This window comes from Salmo trutta, chromosome 19, assembly GCF_901001165.1.
Source record: "Salmo trutta chromosome 19, fSalTru1.1, whole genome shotgun sequence".
NCBI classification, from domain to species: domain Eukaryota; kingdom Metazoa; phylum Chordata; class Actinopteri; order Salmoniformes; family Salmonidae; genus Salmo; species Salmo trutta.
Window position 1 is genome coordinate 18,077,703 of NC_042975.1, and position 22,352 is coordinate 18,100,054.

General features: G+C 47.3%; 1 protein-coding gene across 2 annotated transcripts in view; it reads left to right on the top strand.

Moving 5' to 3' along the window:
- LOC115154074 (double C2-like domain-containing protein beta) overlaps positions 1-22,352 on the top strand; it is a 191,430-nt gene that overhangs the window by 146,402 nt on the left and 22,676 nt on the right. The window lies entirely within an intron of this gene.

Genomic DNA, 22,352 nt, shown 5'->3' on the forward strand with positions numbered 1-22,352 from the left:
GGCTAAGGAAAGTAACAGAGGCAGCTCTCCAATGTAAAATGGTCAGTAGATTATAATCAAAACACAGCAAACCTTTTCCTAAAATTTAAGTTACACACTGATTAACATTACCAGTTATGAACATTACCTGTAAGTTGTTATGAACTGTTATGAACTCTGTTAAGCTTCAGGTGTGGTGGTAGAGGTTATGAAGTGATATCAGGACTGAGTTAAGAGACACCTGACTGAGATAAGGCCTGGTGAAAGCCTTGTCAGTCAGGATTGTTTTTTTACATGTTTGTTGATGAACACCTATTTTAGACTCTCTTATGTGATGTGGGAATGTTGGATGTGTATTCATGTTGTTGTTTGAGGGAGTTTTACAGACAAAACACACACAGGTGCAGACATTTGTCAGTCTGGTCACTCTGATGTGATCATTTTGGTTTATATTTTTGTGTTTGTCCATGTAATAGTGTGTGAATGTGTGGCTCTACATTTGTGTGCATGTGTTTGCGCGTGACGTGAGTGCATGTGTGTGAGAGACGGGTAGAGACGGAGGGAGATTACGAGACATAGAGAAAAGGGGATAGATAGACCATGTCTGTGTGAATGTGGTGTGTTGATTAGGGAGGGCCCACCTGATGATTCACGAGGCGTTCACACTACGGCCTTTCTTTAGACTGTCTCTGCCTGTTGCCATGGAAACTACCATCTCCTATATACCGGCCTCGCCTTCGGGGGTCACCCTTGTCCTTCATGTAAATAAATACGAAACAATAAAAGATAACTGAACAGAGAAGTCTAACCATGTGATAACTTCCAGTCCTCAAGTATGGTGATAAATAATTTGCTGATTCAGAATGCCTTGGCTCTCCCTGGCCTATTGATTTCCATGAAACCATATCTCGCTCAGCTCGCCGTTGATATCAGAGTGATAAAACTGGATTATTATGCCTGGCTGTCACACCTTCCAACCCAATAGCCTGTTCTCGCCAGTGTGCATCGATCAGAGTAGATTGGAAATTAAAAAGGACATTGCCATGGTGATGCAGAAGAGGGGATGAAGGGCAGATGGCACTTACCCTCCTCAGGGACAGTTTTTTTATTTTAAAAAATCAATTAAAAGGAAATGGAATGTTTTTGGCCCTAAGGTTTCACCTCTTTAGAGTCTGCCATTCCTGTTACTCCTTGGTGCACCCAAATTAAAGTTCAAGAGGAGAGTTCACCAGGAGACATCTTAGGAATCGATCGGCTTCGCATTTTGTATAGTTGACCCTCCAAAAAAAAAACACAATGCATATTGTAGATTGAGCTCAGCAGTTGTTGAGTAGGAGTTTGCTCTAAATTAAGCAGTGACCACAAGACGTGCCAAAAGAGAATGGATCAACTTTAGTTAACTTCCAGGTGTCTTATTGTGGAACTTCCCAATAAAAAAATGGTATGGTTATGTTGATCCCTGGGAAAAATTGTACACTATGTAGGGAATTTTCCTGGCTTCCCAGACTCCTTGTACGGCCAAACGCTATGCCACGCCCACGGATGTTAGTTTCTTCTCCACAATGAGTCTAGATCTGGGTACCTCCCTGACGATTTCTAGAACACAAACACATTCTAACCTTTCTGATTGGTTACAGAAACCGATGGAGATGGGCCAGAACACTTGGGTAAAGCGGCATTTTGAAAATCTGTCTTTAGCTTTGATACTCTGATTGGTTAGAGATGGTCTAATCACAGATTACTTTGTTTTGTACAACACCCCTTATTTTGACATCACCACAAACAACTTCAACAATGGTAGTCTCAGACTAAAGTATGTAGCGAACATAAAGCAGTGGAAGAAATCAGTTTGAGTCGTCAGGCAAGTAGGGAATAGGGTTGGTGGTATTCCAGACACAGCCCTAGTCTTAGCCTGTTAGCTTGTCTGCATTCATAAGTGTGTCACTACCACCTCCAGCGATTTGTAACCTTTCTGTTGTGCTTTGATTAGAGAATTGACCTGTTAGAGGTCGGTCCATCAGCTCGCTACAGCTGGTTCCAGGCAGAGATGGCCTGTATCCAACTCTCTCCAGTAACCCTCAGGAGTTAGTCGGAAACCTAAAAAGAAAGCTCAAACCAAATCACCACTGCCTGCTAAAGTTCCCCAGAAAAAAAGGTTAAAATAGCACAATAAAACATGTGCATCAGTTAAAATGATAAGGGCCGAATATGTGACTGAACTAATATCACACTGTTCTTGATTCCCCTGACCACTACAATTACAGTATTCTACGCTCTACCTCCTGTGTCTTTTAAGTGGATTGATCCCACATTATTCTCATTTTCAGACTCATCCTCTGCCAACACACTGCTTGTTTCCTCAGAAGGCTATGAGCAGGGGTGCCGTTTCGTTCATGCACCAACCCCTTTGGCCACGGCCGTGCAGTTGAGTAGATTTACTGTGCCACGGGGCAGCCGCGCAATGGGATTATGTCATCTCGTTTACAGATTTATCTGAATTGTCAACAGAGATGGCTTGCATGGCCCGGCGCTTATTGATTCCCACTGAGTTATATCAGAGAGGACCAAGTGCTCTCAGATTTGGGGTTTCATATTTGTGGTCGACTGGTCGTCCATCAATCTGTGTTCGACTAAGCAATCCACAGGGCTGAACAACACATTAGAACACAGAATGACAAAGGATGATTTCATGAAATCCCTCATGAAATCCAATCAAACCACCTTAAAATTATTTCAGACACTCCATCAACCATAATGAGAAGGAAAAGGCTAAATGAACCATACCCCCCAACCAGCGTGTTTCACTCAAAGCTGGGTAAGTGGAGGTAATCGATCGGCGTTAAGTTAGATGTATGAAGCAGCGATCTGAGAGCATAGAAACATACTGTACTGTACTCAGTCCTACCAAATGGGAGAGATGAGGCAAAGGCCCTGCTCCGTAGAAACATTATGAGACACTGAGAGAACTGCAGAGGCTCAGGAGTCAGGCCACACACTGTGTTAACATTAGCCTCATCTGACAGCTTCCCAGTCATTCACCATTGCTCTACTCACTCTCTCTTCACGAGTGCCAAGAGTGAACAACTGAACATCAGAGAGGCACTTTAATGGGGGGGGGTCGGTGAGGCACGGCGCGCAGAAACTGCTAACAGCAACAAAAGTTGGAGTGAAAGTGTGTGTGAGAGTGAAAGAGTGTCACGGTTCCACCTGTCACCAGAGAGCGGCAGAGACCGTCCTAGAGACATTAACAACACTCAGGTGTGTCCTATTTACTCGTTAGGATTTTCCTGTTAAAAGAGGTATGTTTTCTGTTGTCCTTTGCAGAAGCTTGAATTGGTTACTGTGTGTGGTTGTTTCCTGAGTGAGGTTGTTTCCTGAGTGAGTGCGTGAGACTTGTGGTTTTCCCCCCCCCTTTCCCAAGTGTACTGTGATCCTGTGGCTACCGTTTCTCAGTAAAGTATTATGTTTATCCTTAACCACTGATTCCTCGTCTGGTCTCTTCTCTGCACCTGGTTCCAACCTTACCATGTCACAGAGAGAAAGACGGCAGACTGCCGGATCCTCCTCTAAACACCTATGACAGCTATCTTTATGGCACAGTTGTCTGCCTGACTGCTCCTCATTCAAAGTTCTTGATTTGATAAATAGCCCTTTTATAGTACAGTATGGAAGAACGATGTGCAGAGTCTGCACGTTGCAAGATTGTGTGCTACAAGTTGAACTAGTGTGGGCTAAAGCCAGGCTGCAGTACAGCGTGGGGGCGGTTCATCAATAGCCTTTCCCAAAAATAATGAAAAGGCTATAGTCAACTTCATGATTCTATAGTATCAAAGAGGTACTTCAGTCATAAAGCCTGTCCTTTAATGTCGAATCTGCCACCCTAAGGCTGCGTTTACACAGGAAGCTCAATTCTGATATTTATTTCACTAATTGTTATTTTGACCAATCAGATCAGCTCTGAAAAAGATCTGATGTGATTGGTCAAAAGACCAATTAGTGTAAAAAAAGATTCAAATTCGGCTACTTGTGTAAACGCAGTCTGTTTTTTTCTGGAGGGTCTTAATTTCTATTCAGTTCTCCGCAAGGCCCAACATGCGTGATTCTCCAGGACAGAGTTAGTGTTCTATAAATCACATTTATTTGCCGCTCTTAATGAATTGAACTTGCATTGATTAAGTATAATGAGACACGTGTTAAGTTGCAGCTCATTCGTGAAGAGTTGTTTGTGTTTCCCACTTTCCAACACAGGAGTCAATCAAATATGTATACGGTTCTTAAACACTACTGGGTGTGAAGTTCACTATATAGGGAATGTGGTGCCATTAGAGACTCAGACACTGTAATGATCTGCTGTTCACTAGTCCCAGTGTACTGACCCTCAGTCCCACCAACGATTCACTCATTATGTTTGCCCGGGGCAATTCACAAATGAATTGTGTCACAACGATAAGCTTGCTTTAGCCTAGTTTTTAGCATGGATGGACAGATATGTACGCTATATGTGTGAAACTTAGGAGTGGTGAATGATGGCTTGGTTTCAAGGCTCTGTTGAGCAGGGCTACAACTTCAACAAACCCAACATTACCCATTCTGGTCCATAGTTTGCTCCATTTCAGATAGACATTCAAATGGTTCTTGTTTGGTAGAGGACTGTTGCCTGAGTCAGATGTGGGACATCCTCAACCAGTGAAGGTGAACAATAGGTCCATTGAATGTTACACCTTCTTAGTAGTAGGAGATCAGATCAGACTGTCAGATGTGTCATTCAAACCTCCTGCAAGCTGGTTGCACGTGTGTCTCTAACCTCTAGTCTAGGCCACCTGCCATCTGTTGTAGGGGATAGTTGTATGTTCTACTTAGCCAATTTTGACCCGATTGATCCTGATTGCTCTGTGAAACAAGCTTTCACCAATCAAATCAAACACAATGTTTTCTCACTTACTGACCTCTGGGTAATAGGTTAATGTGGGGTATTTGATAGACTCACATCTTCCTGGCCTCCTGAGTGGTACAGAGGTCTAAGGCACTGCATTGCAGTTGCTAGCTGTGCCACTGGAGATCCTGGTTCGAGTCCAGGGTCTGTCGCAGCCCAGCCGTGACCAGGAGACCCATGGGGCGGTGCATAATTGGCCCAGCGTCGTCTGGGTTAGGGGAGGGTTTGGCCAGCCGGGATGTCCTTGTCCCATCACGCTCTGGCATTTAAAAAAAAATATATATATACACTGCTCAAAAAAATAAAGGGAACACTTAAACAACACATCCTAGATCTGAATGAAAGAAATAATCTTATTAAATACTTTTTTCTTTACATAGTTGAATGTGCTGACAACAAAATCACACAAAAATAATCAATGGAAATCCAATTTATCAACTCGTGGAGGTCTGGATTTGGAGTCACACTCAAAATTAAAGTGGAAAACCACACTACAGGCTGATCCAACTTTGATGTAATGTCCTTAAAACAAGTCAAAATGAGGCTCAGTAGTGTGTGTGGCCTCCACGTGCCTGTATGACCTCCCTACAATGCCTGGGCATGCTCCTTATGAGGTGGCGGATGGTCTCCTGAGGGATCCCCTCCCAGACCTGGACTAAAGCATCCGCCAACTCCTGGACAGTCTGTGGTGCAACGTAGCGTTGGTGGATGGAGCGAGACATGATGTCCCAGATGTGCTCAATTGGATTCAGGTCTGGGAAACGGGCGGGCCAGTCCATAGCATCAATGCCTTCCTCTTGCAGGAACTGCTGACACACTCCAGCCACATGAGGTCTAGCATTGTCTTGCATTAGGAGGAACCCAGGGCCAACCGCACCAGCATATGGTCTCACAAGGGGTCTGAGAATCTCATCTCGGTACCTAATGGCAGTCAGGCTACCTCTGGCGAGCACATAGAGGGCTGTGCGGCCCCCCAAAGAAATGCCACCCCACACCATGACTGACCCACCGCCAAACCGGTCGTGCTGGAGGATGTTGCAGGCAGCAGAACGTTCTCCACGGCGTCTCCAGACTCTGTCACGTCTGTCATGTGCTCAGTGTGAACCTGCTTTCATCTGTGAAGAGCACAGGGCGCCAGTGGCGAATTTGCCAATCTTGGTGTTCTCTGGCAAATGCCAAACGTCCTGCACGGTGTTGGGCTGTAAGCACAACCCCCACCTGTGGACGTCGGGCCCTCATACCACCCTCATGGAGTCTGTTTCTGACCGTTTGAGCAGACACATGCACATTTGTGGCCTGCTGGAGGTCATTTTGCAGGGCTCTGGCAGTGCTCCTCCTGCTCCTCCTTGCACAAAGGCGGAGGTAGCGGTCCTGCTGCTGGGTTGTTGCCCTCCTACGGCCTCCTCCACGTCTCCTGATGTACTGGCCTGTCTCCTGGTAGCACCTCCATGCTCTGGACACTACGCTGACAGGCACAGCAAACCTTCTTGCCACAGCTCGCATTGATGTGCCATCCTGAATGAGCTGCACTACCTTAGCCACTTGTGTGGGTTGTAGACTCCGTCTCATGCTACCACTAGAGTGAAAGCACCGCCAGCATTCAAAAGTGACCAAAACATCAGCCAGGAAGCATAGGAACTGAGAAGTGGTCTATGGTCACCACCTGCAGAACCACTCCTTTATTGGGGTTGTCTTGCTTATTGCCTATAATTTCCACCTGTTGTCTATTCCATTTGCACAACAGCATGTGAAATTTATTGTCAATCAGTGTTGCTTCCTAAGTGGACAGTTTGATTTCACAGAAGTGTGATTGACTTGGAGTTGCATTGTGTTGTTTAAGTGTTCCCTTTATTTTTTTGAGCAGTATATATATTACTTGATAAACAAAATCTCTTACTTTGAGTAATTGTATAATTTTCCTTATATTTTTTGCATACAATATTGCTCAGTATTTTATACAGTATGTTTTGCTCATCTTTATCAGTAATTATGGACCTGGCTGTATATATGTAATATTCAGAGAAGGCTGAATTGTAGGAGAATCACAGCTGGGGCATGGATCATGATGGGGGCTGCCCTCTCGTTCCCTCCGGGGCTGTCCATGGCTCGTTCACGTCAGGACGTAATGGAGATGGATGAGCGGGGTGTCGGGAGCTGGGCAGGCTAGGAAATGGGAGCGAGGGAGTGAACGGAACGAGGAAGAAAGACCCTGCTTATCCTGTCACAGAGGAGCAGAGGAGAGCTGAGGTGTGACAGCTGGAATAGGCCTACAGGGGAGATGGCTGTGTGTGTCACTGTCTCTCTCCCATCAATCTCTCGCTCACTCCCTCCCTCCATCCCCTCACCACAATCCCATATCTCACACACTGTGAGCAAGCTGGCTAGAGCTGGTCAGGCTTGTCACTGGCTGGTGGCAGGAGTATTACAACTATCCAAAAGAGTCCAGGTGTGATTTGACATCTAATGTAGCAATATTTGGAGCCGTTTGTGATGTTTTGGACACGTTTTTGTTTTTATTGTTGTTGTTGTGACAACAACACATATTACATTGGATATGTGGTGGCATCAATTTCATTACACACTGTCATTGCCAATGTAGCGGACATGAGTCGGTCATGGTTGCTCATGGTCATGTGATGATGGTCGTGCTGCTGCTCCAGTTTCAACTGTTCTGCCTGCGGCTATGGAACCCTACCTTGCCCCGGACCTGCTGTTTTCTCTCTCTACCGCACCTGCTGTCTCTAACTCTGAATGATAGCTATGATAGCCAACTAACATTTACTCCTGAGGTCCTGACCTGTTGCACCCTCTACAACCACTATGATTATTATTATTTGACCCTGCTGGTCATCTATGAACATTTGAACATCTTGGCCATGTAGTGTTATAATCTCCACCCGGCACAGCCAGAAGAGGACTGGCCACCCCTCAGAGCCTGGTTTCTCTCTCGGTTTCTTCCTAGGTTCCTGCCTTTCTAGGGAGTTTTTTCTAGCCACCGTGCTTCTACATCTGCAGTGCTTGCTGTTTGGGTTTTAGGCTGGGTTTCTGTATAGCACTTTGTGACATCGGCTGATGTAAAAAGGGCTTTATAAATACATTTGATTGATTGATAAGGTAGCACTGCCTGCGACTTCAAAATAGAGAATTTCCTCTTGGTCTAACAGTCAAGACGTTGGTTTCTCTTGTGGGAGACCCGTGTTCAGATCCCACCGTGACACCAATCTCTCAGAAATGTGACGACAGAAACAAAAGTGCAACATTGTTACTGATTTGTTTCGCAATTTTAAGTTGAATAGTGGAGGTGCATAAAGATGGCAGATCCCATGCACTTACCACAATTTCCTAATTTGCTAAGTTTGGCGTATTGTGCATTGCTCTCCATTACTCTTTTTTTGTATCGTCCTTAGCAGAGTATACATCCCAATTTTAGCTCCAAGATGTCAGCAATAAAAAGAAAAAGTTGATTTATTGCCGTAGTTTAAAAACTCTATGAATAGTGCTTAAATAATGTCCTCATATCTGAATTCTGCCATCTTTATGCACGTTCGCCATTGAGGATTCACAAATATAACCAAGTTTGAGTTGTCATTTACCTCCAGCTCATCAGATAGAAGTGGGGAGGGGCACAATGACTCCCTGTTAGTCATCATTAATTATTGGAACAAAACATCTAGTCATAGCTGTGATTACCTGATAGAGGTGCATTGCTCCCAAACACAAAATCTGTTTTCCTCTGTCTGGGATATTTGTCCGTGTACTGTAGGGTATTATTAATAACGTGTTTTTTTTCTAAATGAGACGTCACCTGGAACAGGTGTGATTTTAAAGAAAGATAAGTTGATGTGATTGTAAATTGCTGGCATGTTTAGTACTGGTTCTGGTTCTGTTTTTTTTTTTTTTTTTTTTTTTACAATTATAAAACATTGCACCCACAACCCTATTATTCTCAACTTTGATTCAACCAAAACATTGTTTGATTCATTTTCCCCTGGATAAATCTCACTCAAAAAAGACACATCAAAATTTGTATGGTTAAACTCTTAATAATGTATCTAAAAAAATACATTTCATATTTATTAAATGCTTACCTTAATTATGTTTCCTCTTTCATTCCAATTCAGAGCCATATAATGCATCTAAGTGTATGGTTTCGAATCCAACTCCTGTACAAGAATTATCCACCATTTCCCATGTTGAATGGCATTGACCTTGTGCCACTGCAGTCAACGGTAGTTTGAGGTAATGAATCTGCTCCAGGGTGAAGTTTCCCCACATACAGATCTAGGATCAATTTCCCCTTCCTCAATCCTAACCTTAACCATCTGTGGGGGAAATGCAAAACTGACCCAAGATCAGCGTCCTAGGGCCAATTTACACCAATTTATCCTCAAACTAAATGTTCTCTGTAGGTCTCTTAGCTAATGAAGTGGAATGAGTAGTTGATGATCATGTCAATTGGTCAATACTTGGTTATGGATGAATGGGAGGACCACTAGCAGGTTGACATGTACAGTAAAGGGATAGGCAGTGTCGAGTGTGATACAGTGACCAAAGCTTGATCCACAGACCTAAGCCCACTTACGTTTCTTCCCTCTAAGTGGGCCACCTAAAAATGGTGCACTCGTTCAGTCCCCCTCAAGGGTTTAAAACCATTGGGATGGTGTATGAATTTGCCAAAGGGAGTTTTGACTATATCTCAATCCAGTCATTTTACATCCACAAAGGTGAGTTTACGAGTGCACACTGGGAGAAGGCGGGAAAACACATTTGGGCTCTAGTCCTGGATCTCTCATCGTGTTTGAGAACTAAAGGTTCTAAACCCCCATGTTATTTACAAGGTTTGTTGTTTATTCATCTAAGCACAGAACTATAGACCTTTTCAGCTTCAATTGCGATTTTAAGCATGCTGGGCTCCCAAACAGACATGCACTTCATCGCTAACGTTCTGAGAAGATAATGACTGGTGTTTTCTCATTTCGATCCACACAAAGCTGTAAACAAGGTCATAGAAAGCCATTCTGACAAAGGAAAAGGCACTCATTATTGAAAGCAAAACACATCCTATGTGGCATTTTTGCTAATAGAATCAGCTTCCACTTTGATAACTCATCGTAAGTGGACAAACACAGTCCGCACTCCTGTTTTAGATGTTAGCTAATCGGCGTGTCATCAACCTTGCTCAATAGCATTGTTTTCCATAAACTGTCAGAGTAATTAATGTAATTGAAAATGTGTGATAATAGAACTGTGAAAATCACTGAACCACTCATGATGAAATGGAACCCATTTGTGTCCACACCGCCCCATAAAAGTAACTTTGTTTTAGGAAACCATCTCATTTACATTTAAGTAATTTTAGCAGGCACTCGTCTTATCCAGAGAAACTTACATCAAGTGCTAATTTACCAACTAATCACAAAAACTGAATGGATGACAAACATATTCATTGTTTTTTGATATACATTTTTGCCCGTCAGACTAAATGGACTGATTTTCTAGTTTCTCTTACGCAAGATATTTACACCGAGGTGGCACCACAGGTACCAGAGTGGTGTGGCTGAAACCTAACCAGGTAAAACTCCGGACCTTATACGGTATGATGGGACCAGAGTTTTCTAATCAGGTCACATGGTTTAAAAAAACTCCTTGAAAAACTCCTGGCCTTGGGAAGGATGAAAACCCTGTCAAACTGCAGTAACCTTGTAGGACTAGGGGGGGTTTCCTATGCACAGAGAGAGAAAGCAACATGATTGGACAATAAAACTCACAGGGCTGAGCTTGCTTTATGCAGGTTTGCATCGTGTAGTCATGCCTTATGCAACTTTAGGCCTAATTAAAAATGTTCTCACAGTCTGTCAGGTATTGTGTTTAATGATGAATTCCAGTTAAAAATGGTGGTTTTAAAAAGTCTAGGTAGTCTAGTCAGCCCAAGTGTGAATATAAACCAAATTTGATCCCATTCACATTTTCTCACAAACAAATGGACTGTATAAACACAACGTTACTACTTTGTTTACCTTGGCCAGAGAGACAGGGCGCATAGTAGGCTAGAGACTATGCAGCTGCTGTTGTTAGTAGCCTACAGTTGATCAGACTGAAACATTTTCCAGTTTCCAATGAAAAACAGCATTTCAGATTGATAATGCATTCGGAATATATTCAGACCCTGTAACAACTGTCTTCAAAAATGGACCAAGGCGCAGCGGGTATTTGGATACTCATATTTTAATTTTAAAAAAGAGTAAAGCATCCACCGGAAAAACAAGCAAGACAGCAACAGTTTTACAGGCTATACAAACGCAGTGCAAAAACAACTACCCACAACCCCAAAGAAAAACACACACTACTATATAGGACTCCCAATCAAAGGCAACTCAACACACCTGCCTTCAATTGGGAGTCCAATCACCCACACAACATTTAACACACACAAACCCCCTGCCACATCCTGACCAAAACTAACACAATTACGCCCTCTGCTGGTCAGGACGTGACAGTACCCCCCCCTCAAGGTGCAGATCCCGGGATGCACCGAAAAGAAAACAAACCCCCAAACAACAAAAAATATCCCCCTAAACAATAAGGGAGGGAAGGGAGGGTGGCTGCCGTCAACGACGGCACTATGCTACACCCTCCCTCCCCAACCCACCTATCCTGGAGGTGGCTCAGGTGCAGGACGTGGACCTCGCTCCACCTTCGGCGTCGCCCACTTCGGTGGCGCCGATAGCTGCGCCGGGCAGACGGGCCACTCATGCTGACCCTGGCAGACGGACCACTCTGGCTGGGCCGGAAGACATGCGGGCCACTCGGGCTGGGCCGGAGGACAGGCGGGCCACTCGGGCTGGGCCGGAGGACAGGCGGGCCACTCGGGCTGGGCCGGAGGACAGGCGGGCCACTCGGGCTGGGCCGGAGGACAGGCGGGCCACTCGGGCTGGGCCGGAGGACAGGCGGGCCACTCGGGCTGGGCCGGAGGACAGGAGGGCCACTCGGGCTGGGCCGGAGGACAGGCGGGGCACCCTGGCAGATCCGGGCAGTCGGGCCACTCTGGCAGCTCCGGGCAGTCGGGCCACTCTGGCAGCTCCGGGCAGTCGGGCCACTCTGGCAGCTCCGGGCAGTCGGGCCACTCTGGCAGCTCCGGGCAGTCGGGCCACTCTGGCAGCTCCGGGCAGTCGGGCCACTCTGGCAGCTCCGGGCAGTCGGGCCACTCTGGCAGACCCGGGCAGTCGGGCCACTCTGGTAGACCCGGGCAGTCGGGCCACTCTGGCAGACCCGGGCAGTCGGGCCACTCTGGCCGGACCGGAGGACAGGCGGGGCACCCTGGCAGCTCCGGGCAGTCGGGCCACTCTGGCAGACCCGGGCAGTCGGGCCACTCTGGCAGACCCGGGCAGTCGGGCCACTCTGGCAGACCCGGGCAGTCGGGCCACTCTGGCAGACCCGGGCAGTCGGGCCACTCTGGCAGCTCCTGGTGACTCTTGACTGGCGGGCAGCTCTGGCGACTCTTGACTGGCGAGGCTGGGCTGACGCAATAGACGCCTGATGCGTGGGGCTGGTACTGGACGTGCCAGCCTGGAGACACGCACCTCAGGGCTAGTGCGTGGAGCTGGCCTGGGGCTCCCTTCTCGCCCCGTCAAACAGCCCTTGTGCCCCCCCAAAAAATTTTATTGGGGCTGCCTCTCGGGTTCCCTTAGCTCCCTTAACTTGTCCTCCCAGGTCCATCCTTCCTCCTCGTTCGTCCGCTGCTTGGTCCTTTGGTGGTGGGTAGTTCTGTAACAACTGTCTTCAAAAATGGACCAAGGTGCAGCGGGAATGTGGATACTCATATATTAATTTTTTCTTAAAGTAAAGCATCCACCGGAAAAACAATAAGCAAGACAGCAACAGTTTTACAGGCTATACAAACGCAGTGCAAAAACAACTACCCACAACCCCAAAGAAAAACACACACTACTATATAGGACTCCCAATCAAAGGCAACTCAACACACCTGCCTTCAATTGGGAGTCCAATCACCCACACAACATTAAACACACACAAACCCCCTGCCACATCCTGACCAAAACTAACACCATTACGCCTTCTGCTGGTCAGGACGTGACAAACCCCTTGACTGTTTCCACATTATGTTACGTTACAGCCTTATTTTAAAATTCATGACATTTTTTTCCCCTCATCAATCTACACGCAATACCCCATAATGACAAAGCAAAAACAGGTTTTTGGATATTGTTTAAAAAAGTAACTATTCAGACCCTTTACTCAGTACTTTGTTGAAGCACCTATGGCAGCGATTACAGCCTCGAGTCTTCTTGGGTATGACACTACAAGCTTGGCACACCTGTATTTGGGGAGTTTCTCACATTCTTCATTGCAGATCCTCTCAAGCTCTGTCAAGTTGGATGGGGAGCGTCGCTGCACAGCTATTTTCAGGTCTCTCCAGAGATGTTCGATTGGGTTCAAGTCCGGGGTCTGGCTGGGCCACTCAAGGACATTGAGACTTGTCCCGAAGCCACTCCTGCGTTGTCTTGGCTTTGTGCTTATGGTATTTGTCCTGTTGGAAGGTGAACCTTTGCCCCAGCCTGAAGTCCTGAGCGCTCTGGAGCAGGTTTTCATCAAGGATCTCTCTGTACTTTTCTCAGTTCATCTTTCCCTTGATCCTGGCTAGTCTCCCAGTCCCTGCCGCAGAAAAACATCCCCATAGCATGATGCTGCCAACACCTTGCTTCACTGTATTGATGGTGCCAGGTTTCCTCCAGACGTGACGCTTGACATTCAGGCCAAAGACATCAATCTTGGTTTCATCAGACCAGATAATTTTGTTTCTCATGGTCTGAATGTTCTTTAGGTGCCTTTTGGCAAACTCCAAGCGGGCTGTCATGTGCCTTTTACTGAGGAGTGGCTTCTCTACCATGAAGGTCTGATTGGTGGAGCTCTGCATTGGTAGAGCGCTGCAGAGATGGTTGTCCTTCTGGAAGATTCTCCTAGGAACTCTGGAGCTCTGTCAGAGTGAGCATTGGGTTCTTGGTCACCTCCTTGACCAAGGCCCTTCACCCCCGATTGCTCAGTTTGGCTGGGCAGCCAGCTCTAGGAAGAGTCTTTATGGTTCCAAACTTCTTCCATTTAAGAATGATGGAGGCCACTTTGTTCTTTGGGACCTTCAATGCTGTAGAAATGTTTAGGTACCCTTCCCCAAATCTGTGCCATGACGCAATCCTATCTCAGAGCCCTTCGGCCTAATGCCTCGGTTTTTGCTCTGACATGCACTGTCAACTGTGGGACCTTATATAGACAGGTGTGTGCCTTTCTAAATCATGTCCAATCAATTGAATTTACCACAGGTGGACTCCAATCAAGTTGTAGAAACATCTCAAGGATGATCAATAGAAACAGGATGCACCTGAGCTCAATTTCGAAGTCTCATAGCAAAGGGTCTGAGTACTTATGTAAATAAGGTATTTCTGTTATTTTATTAAATGTTTTACTTGCAAAAATGTCTAAACCTGTCTTCGCTTTGTCATTATTGGGTATTGTGTGTAGATTGATGGGGGAAAAAAATATTCAATCAATTTTAGAATAAGGCCGTAATGTAACTCAATGTGGAAAAAGTCAAGTGAATATTTTCCGAATGCACTGTATGGAAGAGTTTTTGCTTGCGTCTGTCAGGTGTGATGTGTTGTCACGCTTGCTAAAGCCCCCTAAGGTCTAAGGGGGCTTGTGGGGATCGTAGAGCATAACTGAGTTTTTTATGCCAAACCGTTCCGACGCTACATACATTTTCATGAGAAGACCGACTTTTCTCCTGGTCCACCGCAGATGCGGAAGACCAACATTGGAGGATGCGGTGGATTGAGACGCAGCCCATGCAACAAAAAAAACATGTATTTCTAGCTTAAACAGACAGATTTGGATGGGGATTTTTATCATGCTAATTCGATTTCCATGGGGATGCGGAGATCGATAAATACCAGAGGAAAGTGGAGAGCACACCGACCCGCGCGACCTGCTTTTTTTGTGAATCTGATCTGTCAAGACACGCAAATAGCCTGCAGCAGCACTCCAATGTGAAGGACAGAGAAATTGTACACGAGTTGACAAATCATGAGGAAAATCGGTAAAAAAACAGCACTTTGCATTGATATATTTTATTAAACTAAATTGAAAAGTGCTGTGGCAAATGCCGCCTCACGTTTTCTGGCGTCTGTAATGAGAACATTCTCTCTGAGTTAAATTAGATTTTTTTTGCAGGGGAGACTAGATTTAAAAGGAAAGAATATGTCCTCATTCCTCTGGAAAAGCCACAAAACTAATGTCTCTGCACCCTCGTCCAATTCAGATGTTCTATTCATTTCATAACCGTGCGTTTGCCACCCGTTTAATTCAACAGTAACAACAGAAGATGAGAAAGAACCCCAAGTGCGTTACACTGACAGCAGATACATGTCCTCTCTAAATATATATATACTGTAGGTTTTAATCTGTACCACCACCTGTCCATAGGATAAATTGGTGACTGCTCAGTGGAGTTTCCAATATTGCTGCTGCGATTTAGATATGCCCCTCATGAGTGAAATGTAATTATCATTTGTTGTACAAAGGCTCATGTTTTCCCCCCACATGTCAGTCAATTACACACACAGACAAGGAAACTAATTTCACACTGTATAAGCTCAATGTAAATAGATGTACTGTACAGCGCACAAATGAGAACATTGGATGAGTGTGCTCGCATAAGCACTGTTCTTATACACACAATGTTGAGAACATGCTGGAACAGGAACCTTTTGAGAGCTCCTGCGGTCATACTGGGGATTGTATTGATTTTAATTTGCAACTGAATGAAGTGCTCAAAAGGAGGACAGAATCGTTCCAGATAATTAGCGAGCCCTCAAGGTGTTATGGGAGGTGGAGAGGGGCTCGCTGAGAAGAGGATGAAAGAACAATCTCTAACACTTTCCATGTACAAGCTGTATAGTCCCTGTTTTTATGCTCAGTGCATTATATAACTTGCTATAACCATTCATAACACATCATCATGGTCTCCTATAACTGCCTGTATATGTGCATAATTGTTTTAAAGGCAAAAAGGCAGGCGGTTCATGAAGTGTTATTGACACATATCACAATTTTATTTTATTTCAGCAGAAATAAAATACTTATTACTTAGAAAACTCTTTTATCCAAATGGACTTACAGTACAGCGAGTGCATACATTTTTGTTTGTTAAACCCACAACCATGGCATTGCAAGCACTACACTTTTACCAACTGGGCCACACAGAACTACTTGGCCTGTGAGGTTTCAAATGCTACAGGTAACTGCCAAAATAAAGGAAACACTTGAGTAAATGAGGGTTATGTTTCACTAAATTGGATCATTCCAATATATTGGTATCACTCCGCGGCGGAGGGATACATCCGAGGTGAGGACTTACAGATGTACTCCCGTGTGCACCTGTGTCACGGCTGGTCCGCCCCTATATATAGACCCCATGGCCGCGACACATGTTCTCTTTAATTTTCTCAGTGGACGTCTGTATGGTTTGTGGTACAGACTTTCTGAAGTTTGCTTGGTAAGTCACTGGTAAGTGTAATATCTTGCATGGAAGTATACTCACTGGCTGTTTGCAGCTGGCCACATGGCCAGCCCCTCCTCTTGAGTGCTCCACTCGCTGCACGCGGTTGATCTGTATCTTCCGCCCGTGGTTTGTCGTACTTGTGTTTCGTTAGCGTTACACTATGACTCCGTGTGCATCCATTAGTAGGGTGGCTCTTGTTGTAATTTACCTTACACAACTTGCCGACTGGCTTGTCCTATGTGTGTTGTGAGTTACTTAAACATGCTGCTCCCCGCTCCCTAGGCTGCTAATTACCCTGCATGTTTTTTGTTTCTTGTTCTTTCCCCTACAGAGTGTAAGAGTATCGTAGTGGGCTTTCCACTACGTTGAGGCATCAACTTTGGAGTTCCTTAACGGAGTTACTCCATCATATGGTGCTGTTTTTACTGCTTGGATATTAAACCGACTAGGTAATATTGCAGTTGGCGTAAACCAAAAACCAAATATATCAAATCCATTACCTGGTTGCTGTTTTTTTGTCAGCCTGTTTTTCCCACACGTGTCTTCCCCTTTTTTTCCAGAGCTACTATGTAATTTATCCCTCACCGGGTTCCTATTCCTCCAAGCGGGTCACAACATAAGCTCTCCCAAGGTCGTTGAACCCCTGCTCTGTGGCCTTGTTGGCTTGGCTGAGCTTATGGCTTCCCTTTGTGACAGGTTTGATGGTGGCATCCCCCCTGGGGATCCACATAACTCTTGTATGCATTGCCTGGGTTTGAGCCATGCGGAGAGGGCGGTGGAGCGCCCTACAGGATGCCTGTTTTGTGTGGTGTTCTCAGAACACTGTTCACCACCGTGAGCGGGCTACCAGGCTGACAGGCCATCAGAAGCCGGCAGCGGGGCTTCATCGCCACCAGCGGCTCGAGAGGCTATGAGAAGTCTACTCACTCGGGTAGCCACTGCACTGGACATCAAACTGGTGGACAGTGATGACTCTCCATCTGTCCCCATCTCGTCTGAGTTCCGCGAGGCCTTGCAGGAGAGCTGGGCCTCTGCCAGAGGGTGCTTCCGACTCACAGCAGAGACTGGACCATGCAGTTATGTTGCAGGCGCAGAGTCACTCGGCCTCCAGGAGTACCCGACCATGGACACCATGATAGCTGCAATGGTCCTCCCGGACCGGGAGATTATAGGGTGGAACCCGCGACTGAATCCGGGAGCCCCAGAGTCTTTGATGCGGACTTGAAAGCCACATATGGGTCCCTCTGCTCTCTTACCAACGCGGCCATGCTGCTGCAGGCCTACCTGCAGACTCTTTTGCCCCAACTGCTGGAAGGCACAGAGGAGGTCCTCCGGAAAGCAGTGGAGGTGTCTCGCCTGCTTTCCCTGATCCAGAGGGATGTGGCCCGCGCCAACGGACGGGCCATGGCGCTGGTGGTTACCTCCTGGCGTCATCTCTGGCTGGCCCAATCCCGTCTGCCAGCTGCTCTCCAGAGCACATGTGCCACTCTCCCCATCACCCCAGGGCTGACATTTGACCCAGGGGTTGATGGCGTTCTGGACCTGACCGATAAGGTTCGTAGGGACCGAGAGACCCTGGGATGGTTCATGCCGCCTCCTCAGGCCCCGGGTCCAAGGCAGATGGACCGTCGTCACCCACCTGCACCCGAGCAACGGTGGGGTCCCTCTCCTGCCCCATCGCCTCGTGCTGAGGAACGACAGCTGGGAGGGATACAGCATGCGTTGGAGCAATAAACTGTCAACCGTCACCACCATAGGGACGTGCCTGGGGGATCCATGCGCTCGGGGTGCCAGAGGAGAGGCGGGCCACGGCAGGACTCCTGACACACCCTTCCCCGGCCTCGGCTAAGGGCAATGTGGGCAATGTGAGAGGAGGGTGTGGAGTCCCCCTGGGTGTTGTCCATAATGCTCGAGGGGTACCTACTCCAATTCCGGTGCTGGCCCCCATCCTTCAGGGGCCTTTGTGTCACCACGGTGGCCGACCCCCTGGAAACCCTGCGGCTGGAGATCTCCTCACTCCTGGACAAGGGTGCCATCCACAGGATTGAGACATCAGAACGGCTAGGTGGGTTCTACTCCACTTATTTTGTTGTCCCAAAAAGAGACAGAGGGTTTCGAACAATTCTGGACCTCTGCAACCTCAATGGGTACTTGAAGGTACTGAGGTTACACATGCTGTCCCCAGCCCACGTGTTGTAGGCTATGTCCAGGGACCAGTGGTTTGTGAAGCTGGACCTGAGGGATGCGTACTTCCATGTTCCTGTTCACCCAGCTCATTGGCAGTACCTCCGATTCGCTTTCGAAGAGGCGGCTTATGAATTCATGGTTCTTCCCTTTGGCCTCTCCTTGGCAGCCAGCACTTTCACAAAGTGCATGGACGCTGTCCTGGCACCTCTAACGCCCCGAGGATTGCGGACCCTCAATTACCTAGAAGATTAGCTGATTTGTGCCCCAACCAGGACCCAGGTCCTGTCAGAGACATGCACTTGACCCATATCGGCGGGCTTGGCATTACTGTCAATGACAAGAAGAGTCATCTGACGTCCACCCAGAGGGTGGCCTTCATTGGCATGGAATTGGACTCAGTCCTCATGAGAGCATGCCTGCCCACCAGAAGGGTTCAGGTGATCTTATCTTGCCTCAAACACTTTCGGCATGGGCAGATGGTATCCGCCCTGACCTGCCAACGCCTGTTGGGCTTGCTGATGGCAGCCTTGTTGCTGATTCCCCTGGGCCTGCTCCATCTCCGGCCTCTTCAACGGTGGTTCAACTCCCACTGGCTGCACCTGAAACGCCACCATTACCGCCAGCTGCGGGTGACCACACAGTGCCTCAGGGCATTGTTGAAGTGGCTCTGTCACTCCTTTCTCTCAGGTGGGGTGGAGATGCTGAGGATGTGCCGCCGGGAGCTGGTCAGCACAGACTCCTCCCAGATCGTCTGGGGGGGTGTGACCAAGGGCAGATCGGCCAGCAGCTGTTGGCTACCCCCTTGCAGCGGCAGGCACATCAATACACTAGAACTCCGAGCTGTACTCTTTCCTTCCACATCTGAAGGGAAGACATGTCCTGGTGAGAACGGACAACACCACAGTGGTGGCTTACATCAACCGCCTCCATCTTATGGCACGGGAGCTCCTTCTCTGGGCTCAGGGATGTCATCCTGAATGTGGCAGCGGATATGCTCTCGAGGGAGGGCTAGCCACCTTGGGACTGGAGCCTACATCCCCAGGTGGTGCAGCACCTGTGGGACAAGTTCGGGAGGGCGCAGGTGGACCTGTTTGCCTCCCTGGACAATGCACATTTCCCCCTGTAGTACTCCATGTCGGAGCCACCAGGGACTCTGGGCTTGGATGCTCTGGCTCACGATTGGCCAGGGCTGGAGCTTTACGCATTCCCCCCTTTTCCCCTGATACAGGCTGTGCTGGACAGGACGAGGATGGCGGAGCATCTGCCCCTGAGACTCGACCTGCTGTCTCGGGCCGGGGGAACTCTGTGGCATCCGAGACCGCACCACCTCAGTCTGTGGGCTTGGGCAAAGAATGGCACCAATGGTCCATGTTAGGACTACAGGAGGGCGTAATGAACACCATGTAGAGCGCAATGGCACTGACTACAACTGCTGCATACCAGTTGCGCTGGTGGTTGTTCTGCTCTTGGTGCCCTGGTATTGAGTCACGCAGGGTGCAGTATCCTCCAATACCTGCAGTCTCACTTGGATGAGGGCTTGGCAGCCTCTACGCTGAGAGGGTATTTGGCCAATATATCTGCTTGCCATGTGGGATGGATAGACATGCCAGTGTTGCACCATCCCTTGGTCTCCAGGTTTATGAAGGGGGTTCGTTTCCTGCATCCAGCTAGGACCCGCTCAATGGCGGGCTGGGCTCTGGTTCTGGTCTTGGCTCCTTTGGCAAAGCCGTCTTACGAACCGTTGGAGTCTACCTCCCTGAAACACCTCTCTTTGAACGTGGCTTTCTTAGCGATTACTTCCATGAAGAGGGTGGATGAGCTCCATGCTCTTTCGGTAAGTTCTGAGTGCTACCGGATGGACCCCGGTGGGAGGAGTATATCTCTCCGTCCCAACCCTTCATTCTTCCCGAAGGTTCTGTCAGACAAGCATGTGAACATACCTTTTATCCTGTCTGCTTACGACACCCCGGCAGTGGCGGGGGAGTCTGGGCCTCCCTCCGGCATGCTGTGCCCTGTGTGGGCACTGGCTGCCTATGTGGAGCAGACACGGTCAGTGAGAACAACGGACCAGCTCTTTATCTGCTATGATGAGAGAGTCCTGGGGGCTGGGTTATCAAAGCAGAGGCTCTCTCACTGGATCGTGGACATGATTACGACAGCATACCACCTGGCTGGCAGGCCAGTGCTGGGATCTGTAGTAGCACATTCAACACGAGGTGTGGCTGCGTCCTTGGCTCTACTTGGCTTCCGCTTGCACCTTTGCAAGGTACTATCAGGAAAATGTGGCACCTCCCTCTGCGGTTGGTTCAGCAGTACTGGGCATTGCCTCCCCTTCCGGGGACTGTGCCAGGACCCCCTTTCCACATTTGCTGGCCAGGTCCCTCTAGCACCGACTAAATCTGGTACGGCTATACCAATATATTGGAGTGATCCAATATAGTGAAACATAACGAAGGTTACGTATGTAACCATGGTTATGTGAGCTATATGGATCACTCAAATCCTCTACGGTGCTAGAGGGGCCTAAAAGATGATGTAGAGAACGTGTGTCGTGGCCATGGGGTCTATATATAGGGGCGGACCCCAGCCGTGTCACTGGTGTACACGGGAGTAAATCTGTAAATCCTCACCTCGGATGTATCCCTCCACCACGGAGGGATACCAATATATTGGAGTGATCCATATAGCTCACATAACCGTGGATACATACGTAACCTTCATTCTGACAGCTCTGTTGTGGTATGGGGTGCATTTTCCTGGCATGGTTTAGGTCCACTCAACCACATAGAGGGCAAGGTAAACACCAATAAATACACAGCCATTCTAAGTGATTACCTTCAACCTATGGTGAAGCATTTCTATCCTGATGGGAGTGGTCTCTTCCAAGATGACAATGGCCCCATCCACAGGGCATGAAAACTATGTCAACTGTATGACATGGCCGTCTCAGTCACCAGATCTCAACCCAACCCAACGCCCTATTTAGACACTTTATGTTGGTGTTTCCTTTATTTTAGCGGTTACCTGTACATGAGAAAACAAGGATCAACTTAACACTGAAATATCTCCAGTAGTCTCAGAGAGGAGGAATAGGTATAAAAATAGAATTAATAGAAAGGGGGTCTCCATTCAAGTCAATGATGGCATAATGGGTGGACTGCAGCCATTTTGAGTGTACCCTTGCCTAGGTCAAAATTATACAGGTTAAGACAATGTTGTCACAAATATTGGTCCCATTGTTGTAAAGAGTTATGGGATATTAGAATCCCGTTGTCCTAACCTTCCCATCTTCAACCTAGACCCATACCAGGAAGTAAAAGTTGGAAGTGTACCCTTCTATCTGTACTGTGATTGGTTGAGTCAACTCAACTGACATTACACAAGATAAATTTCATTGCATGAGCCACATCAGTTAGCATCATTTGAATGAACATTCTACATTACCATGGCAATCCCGCATCAGTTGATAGAACATTCCCATATACCATGGAAAATTTGCATCACAGGTTTACCAGTCAAATTGCCATGGTAAGAGCTTCCAACCCTGTTCTATTCATCTATTTCTATGAGAATATGGCTCTATTCAGTCATAAGAAGTGTGCTGGCTGTCACTGGCAACGCGACAAACACATCATTGTCGTCTGTTCATTTACAAAGTTCTCTGCAGAAACTACCATATTG